Source organism: Equus asinus, chromosome 21, assembly GCF_041296235.1.
Source record: "Equus asinus isolate D_3611 breed Donkey chromosome 21, EquAss-T2T_v2, whole genome shotgun sequence".
Lineage (NCBI taxonomy): Eukaryota > Metazoa > Chordata > Mammalia > Perissodactyla > Equidae > Equus > Equus asinus.
In genome coordinates this window covers 10,992,914-11,006,681 of record NC_091810.1, presented here as the reverse complement: position 1 = coordinate 11,006,681, position 13,768 = coordinate 10,992,914, and the positions used below count along the sequence as shown (strand labels likewise).

The 13,768-nt window shown below is 42.7% G+C and overlaps 1 protein-coding gene across 2 annotated transcripts in view; it reads right to left on the bottom strand.

Moving 5' to 3' along the window:
- The window catches only part of CHCHD6 (coiled-coil-helix-coiled-coil-helix domain containing 6), a 253,019-nt gene that overhangs the window by 110,423 nt on the left and 128,828 nt on the right, over nucleotides 1-13,768 (bottom strand). The window lies entirely within an intron of this gene.

The window sequence follows — 13,768 nt, the reverse complement described above, 5'->3', positions numbered from 1 at the left end:
TGAAGCTCGGCAGATGCAGGGCCTGGCCAGGAAGTCACACTGCCTTGAGGCCACACAGGCCAGAAGGGCCAGAGCTCTTCTCTGGCCATGGAGTGCTCACACCTGGCACCACAACGTGCCACCAACTAATGCTCTCAGCTATAAGAGGCAGGAACGCCAAAATGCCCTTCTTCTGGTAAGGCCAACACCCTGCTTCAGGGGTCAGGGATCTGAAAGGTGAGCGGGATCAGAAGCCCAGGAGCTGGAGGGGACACTGCTCCCTCACCCATCTGATGGGGAATGAACAGAACTGCTGGGGCACCAGCTGGCGACCCTCCCTCAAGGCTGCAGTTAGGCTGAAGGGATTGGGCGAGTAACCTGGAGCCAGCAAGCCTGGGTTGAACCCACCCCACCCTTAACTAGTTGGGTCACCTCAGTTCCCTACCTCCACCAGGTTCCAGCTTGCTCAGGTACAACAGGTAAACCTGCAACAGAAGTGTCATCCCACAGGGCTCCACAGAAGGTTAAAGGAAACCCCTACAGAAACAGGCAGGATCACAGACGCCCCACAAAGGGACACTTCCATCACGGCAAAGCAGGAACACGTGTCCTCTTCACTGGGACACCCACGTCCCCGGAGCCTCTGAGGACCTTTCTGGGATGAGGCCCCAAGACCTGCCTCTGCCCGGGGGCCTGAGAACTCTAGAGGACAGGCTTGGTGCGTGCATGGAGGAATAACGTCAGCTGCTCGCCAGCTGCCCCGTGCTAAGGGCCCCGGGCACTAATGCACCACTCTAGGGTCTGGGTGCCACTTACTACTTCTCATGACCAACAGCACAAAGCTAGTCAATGACTAAAGGGGCCATGAACCTAAGTCGGCGTAACTGCAAGTGGTGAGCTTCTTCCTTCTAAGCACACACTATGGCGTCACACTCTGCTAACCACACACTAACACACTATGGCGTCACCCTCCTAACCACACACTAACACACTATGGCGTCACACTCCTAACCACACACTAACACACTATGGCGTCACCCTCCTAAGCACACACTAACACACGATGGTGTCCCTCTTCTAACCATACACTAACAGACGATGGCGCCATCCTCCTAACCACACACTAACACACGATGGCGTCACACTCCTAACCACACACTAACACACTATGGCGTCACATTCCTAACCACACACTAACACACGATGGTGCCACCCTCCTAACCACACACTAACACACGATGGCATCACACTCCTAACCACACACTAACACATGATGGTGCCACCCTCCTAACCACACACTAACACACTATGGCATTACACTGCTAACCACACACTAACACACGATGGTGCCACACTCCTAACCACACACTAACACACATGGCTTCAGCATATGGGTTTGAATTGCTCAAAAACAGTAGTTAGGACAAGAACCGACGTCTCTTCCAGCCCACTTACTTGACAATGCTACTCCCCAGGCCTGAAACCTTTCTGAAGCCCCATCAGGGGGGTCAGTAATGAACAGCTGACCATATGACAGTGCCTGAGGGAAGGCTGGGTTTTAAAGGACCACACTGCTCCGAGGGAAGTGCCAGGCTGACGGGGCCTGGCGACGGGCTAACCACCTGAGAGCTGAGTTGTCACACCAGCTCAACCACTGAGAGGCCTGCAAGCTTGAGCAAGTTGCCATCCTTTTCTTATTTTCTCCTTACCTATAGAATGGAGAGGAGTAGTAACTTGGCTACCAAGACGGCTGAGAATATCTAAAAATGCCAAGAAGGTTTCTCGAATGCCTGTGGAATGCCAACACTTCAGAAAAACTAAATACAAACAGTGAGACTAAATGCTGGGGATTTCTCGTGGATTCTTCAAAGGCTGCTGCTGAGGCGGAGTCCCAGGAATGCAAGCATGGCTAATCTGTGCCGGGCCCTTAGCAGCCCGCACTTTACCAGTAACCATCCCTGTTGCAACCACAGAAGATGGTCTGGCATGATGAAGCAGCCAGAACAGGAGCACTCCCAGGGCCCCGGACCTGCCATTTATTGGCCAATAGTTCCAGTCGAGCCGGAAGATGACGTCTAAAAGCAAAACTGCGGCGAGTCTCTGCAGTGTGCCCCACTGGGCCCGAGGGCGGCAGAAGAGGAGGCCCCGGCACACGTCCACCACCAACAGGACGCCTCCTCTGGGCGCTCGCCCGCGGCTCCTGGGCCCATGCCAGCACAGATGTCTACATCAGGGGCGGGACACAGAGCTAAAGCTTCCTTACATGGCGGCTTCCTTAGGCTACAGAGACTGTTCACACACAAGAAGAAAGACTGCGGGTGTGGGGGCCTCCTTCCGTAGTCCCATCAATTTGCAATACGACTAAGCTGTTGTCTAGGAAGGAAGTGACTGGTGTTCAGAGAGCACAAGTCCGTTGCCCGCCAGAACAGAAGCTCTGTGAGGGGGGGGCCTCGCCCACCTCTGGCCTACCCCAAAGCCTCAGCCTCCCTCACAATGAGGCAGAAGGCGGCCAGCCCACCACCTCCATTCCATCCACTCAGAGGCATCAGCTGCCTTCTCTGTTCATCTCTGAGATTCACATGAAATCCAATGACTGACAACAGACAGGAGGCAACACACAAAAGAGGGCTGTAAAAAGTGAATGCGATACAAACACCTGGACGTCAGCACCTGGCATCGAGCAGGTGCTCAATGATTCGGTTTTCATGAATGAAAGCAGGCATCAGACGACAGTGGCCGCTCTACATAGCTGCTACAGCCCAACACCTGCTTCCCTATCCTCGTGAGAAGCTATGAGGCAGGCGTCTCTCAGCACGACCATGGAATTAAGGAGGCACAGGCAGGTTTCAGTGACTGATTCAGTAATTTGTGTGTGTGTGTGTGAGGAAGATTGGCCCTGAGCTTGAAGAAGATTTTTGCTGAGCTAAGATCTGCGCCAATCTTCCTCTATTTTGTACATGGGATGCCAGCGCAGCGTGGCTTGAGGAGCGGTGTGCAGGTTTGTGCCTGGGATCCAAACTTATGAACCCTGGGCCACCAAAGCAGAGTGTGCAAACTTAATTACTAAGCCACTGGGCGGGCCCCTGATTCAGTAATTTATCAGAACACTATTGGCTATCTGCCACATGACAGACACTATCATAAAGGGGCTGGGAGCACAAAAGGGAAATGACAGAGAAAGTTTCTTTTCTCATGGAGCTTAGATCCCAGCGGGAGAGACAAATGTGTGCACAGATAAATAAGATAATTTCAGAGAGGGAGACGTGCTGGGGACACTACAGACAGAATAACTTGCAGGGTAGTGGGCTGCTCTTTTCTCTAAGAAGATTTCCAAGACAGTCTTCTGGGGAAAATAATACTGAATACAGCATGCTGTCTCCAATACAGAGGTAAAACATCACCACTATGAAGATCTACTTGGTGGATTACCATCTTTGAATGGAGAACTGAAAGGAATCTCTGGTGATTTAGTCAAGGATTTCCTCCAGTCAAGAGAGCACAGTGAGCTCACACTTCGATGCGTCTACTCTGCTGCAAACAGAGCCAGGGCAGACGAAATATAAGAACAAAAGACCAAAAAGACATGGCCAGCTTCAAAAACAAGATTAAAATGTCCAAGAGAACAGAAATGCAAAGCAGTAGGTGAGGCTGAAGCCACAGGCCCACTGGGCTCCGGGTCTGGAGCCAGCAGAGGCAGCCAGAACAAACCCTGCTCCACAGAGGTTGCGCTGGAGCCAGGTTTGCCACCCGGAGCCTCAAGCTCCCCAAGAATAAGAAGTTGATGCAAAACTTCCTGAAGAGACCACTGCAGGGCCATGGTTTTCAGTTTGCTTGAACCTAGGTTCACCCCAGAGGCCCCAGCCCCAGGCTCAGCTCCCGGGCCACGAGTGGACCACACGCCCCAGGCGCAGCTCTCAGGCCACGAGTGGACCACACACCCCAGGCACAGCTCCCTGGCCACGAATGAACCACACACCCCAGGCTCAGCTCTCAGGCCACAAATGAACCACATACCCCAGGCGCAGCTCCAAGGCCACGAATGAACCACACGCCCCAGGCTCAGCTCTCAGGCCACAAATGAACCACATACCCCAGGCGCAGCTCCAAGGCCACGAATGAACCACACGCCCCAGGCTCAGCTCAGGCCACAAATGAACCACATACCCCAGGCTCAGCTCTCAGGCCACGAATGAACCACATACCCCAGGCGCAGCTCCAAGGCCATGAATGAACCACACGCCCCAGGCGCAGCTCTCAGGCCACGAATAAACTACACGCCCCAGATGTAGCACTCAGGCCACGAGTGGACCACATGCCCCAGGCTCAGCTCCCAGGCCATGAATGAACCACACACCCCAGGCTCAGCTCCCAGGCCATGAATGAACCACACACCCCAGGTTCAGCTCCCAGGCCACGAATGAACCACACGCCCCAGGCGCAGCTCCGAGGCCACGAATGAACCATACGCCCCAGGTGCAGCTCCCAGGCCATGCATGTACCACACACCCCAGGCTCAGCTCCCAAGCCACGAATAAACCACACGCCCCAGGTGCAGCTCCCAGGCCACGAATGAACCACACGCCCCAGGCGCAGCTCCAAGGCCATGAATGAACCATATGCCCCAGGCTCAGCTCTCAGGCTACGAATGAACCGCATACCCCAGGCACAGCTCTCAGGCTACGAATGAACCACACACCCCAGACTTAGCTCCCAGACCACTAATGAACCACATGCCCCAGGCGCAGCTCCCAGGCCACGAATGAACCACATTCCCCAGTCCCTCAGCTCCCAGGCTACAAACGAACCATGCACCCCAGGCTCAGGACCCAGGTCCATGGGACCAGCCTGACCACTGTGGAGATGGGCCTCAGAAGGCCACAGTCACACCTAGCCCTGCACCTGGGGGAAGGTGTAGGCAACCACAAAAATGCCAAGCAGGGAGAAAAGGCCATGCAGAAAATGAGAGAGAAAACAAAGCAAAGCAAAACAAGGCAAAAAGCAAACTTTCTACTCAAAATGAGCACGCAAACCAAAGCCCAAATATATGAAGAAATGTAATGCTTAGAAAGGCTACCATAAAATTGGCAACTGGAATACAAGTTCACTCCAGATGAAATTAATTTTATGAAACATTATGACAAAGGATTTTTTAAAACTTTTTATTATGCAAAAATTAAAACACAAGACAGAATAGTATAATAAAACTGCAGATAGTCATCACTAAACTTCAAAAATTATACACTAAAGGAAATCTTGTTTCACCTATACACTGTATCCTCAAATTTCTTACAGATCATTTCATCTGTATATACTTCAATATATTTCTCCAAAAGATAACGACTTTTATTTTCCTAAACAGAACCATAGTACCATTGCATGCCAAAAAAAAATTAACATTAATTCCTTAACATCATCAAATATTCAGCCAGTGTTCAAATTTCCAATTGATAAAGGATTTTTAAATTGCATATTTAAGGTGTTCAAAAACAAAAATGAAGGAATAATTTCTGATTAAAAAAGAAATTATGAAACAGGCAAACCTGAAAACAGGTAAATATTATAAATTGAAACTTCTTCAACATAAAAAATAAAATGGATAAGATAAACTCTAAGCTGAGGGCAGTAAGGAAGAAATTAGCAAATTGGAAGTTTGAGCCAGAATGTTGCAATGGAAGACAAAGATAAAAAGACATATTCCACCATGTGTCTAATGGCTATTTCAGAAGAATAGCATGGAAAGGATAGCAGAGGAAGACGGGATGGAGGAGGAAGAGAAGGGAGAGAAAAGAGAAGAAGGAGAAGGAGAACAGACGTAAAAGCGGAAGGCAGTTTAGAGGAGGAGAGGGTATGGAGGCTAGGGTGAACGTGAGGTGGGGGAAGGGAGCAAGATGTGGGGATAAGGAGATAGATGTGGACTGCAAGAAAATGAGGGGAGTAGGAAAAGAGGATGTAAACAGAAAATACCAAATAAAATTATAGGAATAAGTATAAGTAAATCAGTTATCACAATAAATATGCGGTAGACTACTTGTAAGACGGCCCCCAGTGATCCCTCTTCCTGGTACTCATGCCCTTGTGTGATGCCCTCCCCTCAAGTGTGGGATGAACCTAATGACAAAGTTCTAATGGATAGAATATTGCTAAAGTAATAGGATGTCACTTTCCAACTGCAAAAGATAGTGACTTATGTCTTGCTCACACTCTCTCCATCACTCTCTCTTGCTTGCTCACACTGTTGCAGCAAGCTTCCATGTTGTGAGCTGCCCTGCAGAGATGCCCACATGGTAAGGACCTGAGCCAGTGAGGAATTAAATCCCACCAACAGTCACGAGAGGGAGCTTGGAAGAAGGTCCTCCCTGAGCTGAGTCCTCAGATGAGACTGCGGCCCTGGCCACCACCATGAGTACAGTACTGGGAGAGACCTTGAGGCAGAGGCACCCAGCCAAGCCGTGCCCAGATCCCAGGCCCACAGAAACCTTGAGATAATAAATGTCTATTATTTTAAGCAACTAAATTTTCTAATTTATTATTTAGCAATAGTTAACTAATACAAAAATGTGAATCAACTAGCCTCCCCCTTAAAAGAAAAAGTTTATCACTTTGGATAAAAGAAAGAAAAAGAAAATCCAACCACATTCCATTTACAGGAGACACAAGCTCCCATACTAATGGTCTTACACAACAAAAGAAAACCCTTCACTGGATATAAATATATATTGCAGTGTATACTGTTTTGTTTTGTTTACACAAAACGTAGAACATACAAACAGAAATGTAAAAAACACAAAAAATAAGAAAATAATGACTTACCATGAAGACAAAATAGAACCAGATATTAGAAAATGGCCCAGATGTGAGAATTAACACAGAGGGACTTTAAAATAACTATGATTAATATATTAAAGAATCTAGTAGAAAAAGGTGGACAACATGTGTGAAGAGATGGAGGATTTCCACAAGGAGATGGACATGATCTTGCCTCCATTATTTATGATGAGAAATCAGCTGTCAATCTTATTGCAGACCCTTTGTACATGATGATTTGCTTCTCTCTTGCTATTTTCAAGATTCTCTCTTTGACTCTGGCTTTTCACAGCTTGATTATGATGTGTCTAGGTGTGGATCTCTTTGAGATTTCCTTGTGCACAGCCCACACACACATTTGGCCTTCTAGATTCCCAGGAATATGTCAGAGCTTTTCAAAGCCTCCTATGGACATCTCACTGTCTACCTTTTCTTTTTAAGCTTTTGGGTTACCCTATTGTTTGTCCAAACTGTTATGTACCTCCTCAGGCAGCCATGATGTTCAACAATTGCCTCTGATTGTTTTTGACAAATGCCCCCTGGGAAAAGGCTGTTTCCACTGGGCAAGTTTGAGTCATGTCAAATAAAGACAGACTTGCAAATGGGGTCTTCCAGGGAACCACGACATAGAAAAAACAATGACAACTCTCTAGAACGGAGCTGTGAAGGACTCCAATCCTCTTCTGTTCTGTCCAGTGGTTTCTAGGCTGCCATGATTGTTTTTACTGTGACTGTGGCTGTCGGTTTTCAAGGCTACTGCTTAGTGTGGGAGAGGAGGATGGGACTAAGACAACTTAAAATGCCACAAAGCTCACTGTCCTTACTGAGATTCACCCATTTTTCTTGAACAAATGCTCCTGGATTGCTGCAAGCCTTTGGTTAATTTCAGAGTACTGAAAAAAATAGATTCTGACCATTTTCATTGCTTTCATGAAAGAGAGGATTTTCAGAGGTCCTTACTCCACCATTTTGATTGAAACCACCACCAACTATAAAACAGAACCAAATGGAAATGCCAGAAATGAATTTTTAGCACAATATAGCATGAAATCATGGGTTTATTTCAGGACAGAGCAGAGGAAAGAATCAATGAACTTGGAAACAAGTCATTAGAAATTATCCAAATTGAAACACAAAGAGATACAGCATTAAAAATAAAATGGGGGGCTGGCCCCGTGGCCGAGTGGTTAAGTTCGCGCGCTCCGCTGCAGGCGGCCCAGTGTTTCGTCGGTTCGAATCCTGGGCGCAGACATGGCACTGCTCGTCAGACCACGCTGAGGCAGCGTCCCACATGCCACAACTAGAGGAACCCACAACGAAGAATACACAACTATGTACCGGGGGGCTTTGGGGAGAAAAAGGAAAAAATAAAATCTTTAAAAAAAAAAATTAAAAAAAAAAAATAAATAAAATAAAATGGAACAGGCACCCAAGATCTATAGGACAATAGCAAATGATATAGAATTGGAGTTCTGGTAGGAGAAGAGAAAAGTGGGGCAAAAGATTGAAGAGATAAAGGCTAAGAATTTTCCAAAATTAATTAAAGACAACAAATAACCAATCTAAGAAGCTCAGAAAAATCCCAAGCAGGATGCTTTTGTAAAGTTCTTAAATAATTCCTAAAGTAATGGAATATTTTTTGAATAAAAAAGTAATTTCTAGAGCAACCACTAAACGAGTAACACAAAAGGACACAAATAAAAAGTCAATAGAGGAGATAAAATGGAACTGTAAAATATATTGATTCATCTTCACCCTCTCTCCTGAAAAAACCTATAAGAAATTAGCAACAGAGAAGCAAAGAACAGATGGAACAAATAGAAATCAAATATCAATATGGTAGATTTAAGTCCAATCATAAAAATAATCACATTAGCTGTAAACAGACTTAACCCCCGTATTAGTTTCCTATTGCCATTCTATGAATTACCAAAAACTTAGTGGCTTAAAACAATACAAATTTATTCTCTTATAGTTTTAGAAGTCAGAAGTCTCAAATGGGTCTGTTTTGTCTAAAATCATGGTGTTGGCATCGTGAATCCTTCTGGATGCTCTAGAGAATCTATTTCCTTACCTTTTTTAGCTTCTAGAGGCTGCCTGCATTTCTTGGCTCATGGCCTCACATCACCGTGACCTCTGCTCCATCTTCGCATCTCCTTCTCTGTTTTTCCTATCTCCCTTGTTCCCTGATAAGGACTCTGGAGATTACAGTGAGCCCACTTGGATAATACAGGATAACATCCCCGTCAGATGCCCTTAACTTAGTCCCTTTTACCACAGAAGAGAATAGATTCACAGGTTCTGGGGATGAGGAGGTGAACATTTTGGGGGCTATTTTTCTGCCTACTACACTCCCCAAAGAAAAGGCAAAACTCTAGCTATATGTTATTGATAAGAAATGTATTTTAAATATAGAAACACAAATGGGTTTTAAAAAAAGAATGGAAAAAATATATCATGCAAATGCTAAGTATAAGAAAGCTAGTGTAGCTATATTAATATCAGATAAAGGAGAATTCAAGACAAAAAAAATCAACAGGTATAAAAAGGGACAGTTCATAATCATAAAAGAGACAATTATTCAAAAAGAAAAAATAATTCTAAATGTGTATGTACCTAATAACAAAAATCCCAATGCATAAGCAAATCTGAGTCTAAAGAAGAATATAAACAAATCCACAATCATAGTCGAAGACTTTAATATCCCTCTCTCAAAATATTGATAGAATAACTAGACAAAAAAAAAATCAACAAGGATATGGAAGATGTGAACAATATTATCACGCAACGCGACCTAGTTGACATTTATAGAACACTCCATCTAACAACTACAGAAAACACATTCTTCCTAAGTGAACATATAACAGTCATGAAGATAGCTCATATCCCAGGCTATAAAAAATCTAAACTCATACAAATATGAACTCATACAAAGCATGTTCTATGACCGCAAAAGTATTAAATTAGAAATTAATAATAGCAAAACACCTAGAAAATCCTCAAATGTTTAGAAATTACAAATATTACTAAATAATCCATGACTCCTAATCAAGAGGAAAATTAGTCCTTAAAAAGAGACTTGGAAATGACAGAGATGATGGGATTCACAGATGAGGACTTTAAAATAGCTATTATAAGTATGTTCCAGGATTTAAAGAAAAATGTGAACATAATGAGATAAATGGAAAATACTAAAAAGACCCTAATAGAATTTTGAGAGCTGAAAAGTGAAATGTTTGAAATGAAAGGTTGAAAAAGTAAATACCACCTCAGTAACCTGTGGAATAATTTCAGTATCAGTTGGTGACATACATGTAATCAGATTCCTGGGGGAGCGGGTGGTAGTAGAAAAATATTTGAGTATTTTAAGAACAATGGACAAAAAAGTTCCAGATATGTTAAAAAGTATAAATCCATAGATCCAAGAAGTTTAACTAACCAAATAACTAATAAATACAATGTGATGAATGCTACAATAGAAATATACAAACTGTATACCTATGATAAGTTTAAAATACGTAATTTTCCTTGATTTACAAAACGAACCAAACAAACAAACAAAACCTTACCCCAAAGAACTGCTGTGCCCAGATGGCTTCACTGATTAATTCTATCAAATATTTAAGGAAGAAATCACATCATTTCTAAGCAAATTCAGCAAAGAGAGAAGGAGGGAACACTGTCTAACTCATTCTATGAGGCTATTATAATAGCAAACCAAACTAGGGCATTTCAAGAAAAGAAATTTACAGACCAATATCACTTAAGGAAAGAGATGTAAAAATCCTTAACAAAAACATTAGCAAATCAATTCCTTCAATATGTAAAAAACACAGCACTTCATGATCAACCGAGATTTATGCCAAGAGTACAAGGTTGCTTTAACATGTAAAAATCAATCAACATACTCACCATACTAACAAATAAAAGAAGTGAAATCATATTATCATTTCAAATACAGTCACGTGCCACATAAAGATGTTTCAGTCAACAATGGACCACATATACAATGGTGGTCCCACAAGATTAGTACCACATGGCCTAGGTGTGTAGCAGGCTATGCCATCTAGGTCTGTGTAATATGATGCTCATACGACAAAATCACCTAACGACGTGTTTCTCAGAACATATCCCTCTCACATGTGACGCATGACTGTAGATGCAGGAAAAGCATTTGACAGATACAACACCCATGTATGAAACAAAGTCTTCCGGTAAACCAGTAACAGAAGGAAATTTCCTTAACTTGATGAAGAGCATGTACAGAAAATCTACAGATAATATCATACTTATTGGTGAAATATTGAATGCTTTTCCCCTAAGATTGCAGAGAAAAAGTTAATAAGAATTTAGAAGATTTGAATAATAAAATTAATAAGATTGGTCTAATAAACATATTTCTAGAAGCTCTACCCAAAATTGAATATTTATATTCTTTTAAGGGTTGAGTGGCACATTTGCAAAAACTGATCACTCTTTAAGTCACACCCACAAAAATTAACAAATTTCAATGTATCAATATACAGATTTACTTCTCTGATAACAATATAATTAAATTATAGATCAATAATATAAAAGATAGTTAAAAATGGGTTTGGTGATATGCTTTGCTAAATAACTCACAGGCTAAGAGAAAATAAGTAATAGAAATTTCAAAATTACAAGAAGGAAAGTTCTACATTTAAAAAAAGTGTGACATAGCTAATGAAGTATCTGAGAGGTACATTAATGGCCTTAAGTGCTTTATTATTTTTTTTTAAAGATTTTATTTTTTCCTTTTTCTCCCCAAAGCCCCCCCGGTACATAGTTGTATATTCTTCGTTGTGGGTCCTTCTAGTTGTGGCATGTGGGACGCCGCCTCAGCGTGGCCTGATGAGCAGTGCCATGTCCGTGCCCAGGATTCGAACCAACGAAACACTGGGCCGCCTGCAGCGGAGCGCGCGAACTTAACCACTCGGCCACGGGGCCAGCCCCTTAAGTGCTTTATTTTTAAAAAATTAAGGCAAACAAAAAAATTTCTCATTTCATGTATGAATAACACAAGACTCAGATTAAGCGACTTGCTCTAGCTCACAAAGATGTAGGGCTATGAACACAGGTTTCCTGACTTCAGGTTCACCAACTCACAATATTCCATCCTGAACCGTGCATTTTGATAATATAAAATCAACAGTTGACCTCAAACTGGATGCCTCTAAGACCATGTACTATAACAGAGCTTCTCAAACATTTAAAGTGCATTTGAATCACCTAGGATTTTGACAAAACACAGATTATGAATTACAGGTCTGGGATGGGCCCAAGATTACACATTTCCAACAATCTCCCAGGTAATGTTACTTTGAGTAACAATGCACTAGATCACGCCTACAGAAAAGATACATGATGGGTATAATGACATCTCACAGACCCAGCAAGATCCCTGATGGGCCTAATTTATGTTCCACACAACCCTTCCTGCAGATTAATGATAATGTACTCTAATTTTAAAAGATGATGTAGAGCAGTAGTTTAAGAAAGTGGGCTTTAGAAGTAATAAACACTAGATTTGCATATTAGATCTGCCACTTCCTACCTAGTGACCTTGGTCCGGTCAGAACTTCTCTGGGTCTCAGTTTCCTAATCTGTACAATGGGGAGGTTATTACCACCTATATTTCATGAGGTTGCAGTTAAATAAGATTCTGTACATAAAGCATTACATGCAGTATCTGGTACACTGTAGTTTTGAAAAAAACAAATGGCAGACAAGAGTGATTAGCATGATGATAAAAGTGTTATTATTAAACATTCAACAAGAAAAGAAAATATATCTATCCACAATCATAACGGACAAAAAACTTTTAATGCAAAAGGCAAATCTTGAAGACAAATAGAACTCTGAGATGATCTGCACTTGAACTGACCCTGAGATGCTCTGGGTTGTTCTATGTCAACTTCTCTCTCACGCAGGCCACACGTGTTTCTTCTCCCTTATTACATCTTTATGTCCTGTTTCTTAATATGTCTATGTATAGTAACTATCACAGATGTCTTCTTTTGTAAAAATGTCTTTGGATTTTTCTATTGATACATAATTCACATGCCATAAAATGTACTCTTTTAAAATCTACAATTCAATAGTTATTAGCATATTCATTAGGTTGTACAACCATCACTACTATCTAATTCCAGAACATTTTCATCACTCCAAAAAGAAACTCTGTATCCATCAGCAGTCAATCCCCATTTTCCCATATACCCACCCCCTAAATGTCCATCAACTGATGAATGGATTTTAAAAATGTGATATCTCCACACAATGGATTATTATTCAGCCATTAAAATATCTGAAGTTCTGATACATACAACAACACGGATGAACCTTAAAAACAGTATGCTAAATGAAAGTAGCCAGAGATTTATATGAAATAACCAGAGTAAGAAAGTAGATTAGTGGTTTCTAAGGGCTAGGAGGAGGGGAGAATGTGAACCGACTAAGGGGGTCCAGGGTTTCTTTTTGGGTGATGAAAATGTTCTAAGCTTAGATTGGGGAGATGGTTGCACAACTCAGTGAATATACTAAAAACCACTGAACTGTGTATTTTAAATGGGTGATTTTATGGTACATGAATTATAGATCTATAAAGATGTTAAAAAACAGGATTACAAAGGAAACCAATTCTATTGAAATAAAGTTATCAAAATATTAAGGAAAAAAGAAAGACTTGCAGTTGGGAGACCAGTTGGAAGGCCGAGGCGGTAATCCAGGTTAGAGATGAGGAGGAGGACTAGATCGAAGCCTGGTGGAAGTGGGAAGAGGATCCCACAGGAGAGGACGGACTAACTAAACGCAAGGGAGGAGGAAGGAAACACAGTGACTCCCCCCGTCTCTGGACTGAAAACAGGAAACTGTATCTACCTATACTGTGAAAATAGATGAAACAGGACACCTTGTATTTATATGTGTCATCTATACATAGCTACATTTATTTACACAGCTAATG